Source organism: Pyrus communis, chromosome 17 (genome assembly GCF_963583255.1).
Source record: "Pyrus communis chromosome 17, drPyrComm1.1, whole genome shotgun sequence".
NCBI lineage: Eukaryota > Viridiplantae > Streptophyta > Magnoliopsida > Rosales > Rosaceae > Pyrus > Pyrus communis.
The window spans coordinates 15,086,952-15,088,464 of NC_084819.1; positions in this window are offsets into that span (position 1 = coordinate 15,086,952).

The window sequence follows — 1,513 nt, forward strand, 5'->3', positions numbered from 1 at the left end:
GTAGTTCTCTTTATTTCTCATTAGCTTGAAATAATCTCTTAGCAGCTACAGCTTTTGCCTCATCTCTAGCCTTATCAGCCTCAAATTTAACCATTTCCCGTGCCAAAGTCAATTCACCTTGGTGAGCAAGTTCTTCCATATATTTTGCATAATCATTCTTGGAAACACTCATTTTTCTCTTTGAAGCCTTCTTACCTTGAGGCCTAATTGGATAACGGGTCGACCCCGTCGCTTGTTCAGGGGGCGTTTTCGGCACTTCTTCTGTGTCAGTTTCATGAACATGCAAGTCATGAACGGGTGTAGAGTGTAGAAGGGTGTTGTTCATGACAACTTCTAGACTGACAGGCACAACTTTGAATTTAGGACAATCTCTGACAATATTCCAACATTCCCACTGGGTGAATGATTTGTTTTTGTTTTTGGTTTTGGCATTATACCAAGCTTGTGCTTGAAGTGTCTACACAATGCGGGAGAAGAAATAATTATAATCAAAGTAGCTAATGTAAATTTGGGTATAGTACAAAAAAATAAATAATATATTGTTACCTGATCCGCTAAATTTTCCCCACTTCGAAGATTAGCACTAGTTTGTGCCAAGGCGTCTTTCCAAAGACTAAACGATTGGTTGAGTATTCTCCAACGATTGGACATCGATTCTTTGGTTCTTTTCCCACCAATTTTCTCACAATATTTGGTATGAATAAGACTCCACATTTCTCGCAACTACATCTCACTACCCGTAATTAGATCATGAGTAACTTCAACCCAGCTAGAACACAACGTAACATCTTCAATAAGCATCCAATTCCTACCTACATCATTAGTCATTTTGTTGAAACCGATTGGATTGAAACTTTGAGAGAAAGAATGGAATGTGGTTGAAAGTATTTCAGAAAATATGAAATTGTAGTGTAAGGTTGAAGATAATGAGAAGGTATTTATAGAAAAGTACAACCATTTTTTTAAAAAAAAAAATTTCGGATTTTTTAATTAATTTTTTATTAACTTAATTAATTTCTACCATTGGATTAGAAAAAAAAGGTGTTTTGATATAGGCGCTTGCTTTTTTAATTTTTTAGACTAAACATCTGTTCACTTTAGAAATTTAATTAAACATTTTCCTACAATTTTGGTGCCACATGATTTTTATTTGCCCATTTTATAGTACTTAAATTACAAAACCTGCCATAGATTTTATCAAAGCAAAACACTGATGCCCAGAATCATAAATTCTTCACGATAACAAAAATAAAGTTTCCTAAATTCTTGCCTAACTTATATCTCAGAGTTTGAATCAAAACAAATACTGCATAATACATATCCTCCCTGCAGATAAGAAGCATTTGAATTTTATAATATATATTAATTATAATTATTTCCTACCAGAAAATTTTTCCACCTGCATGACAACTTATGTCCCCCGAGCATGATTTTGTTTTTCTTATGAAAAAAAAGGTCTTCCACTCTCTTCTAACCCTCTTAATTTGTAGCTGCAATTGAACTATTTGTTAAT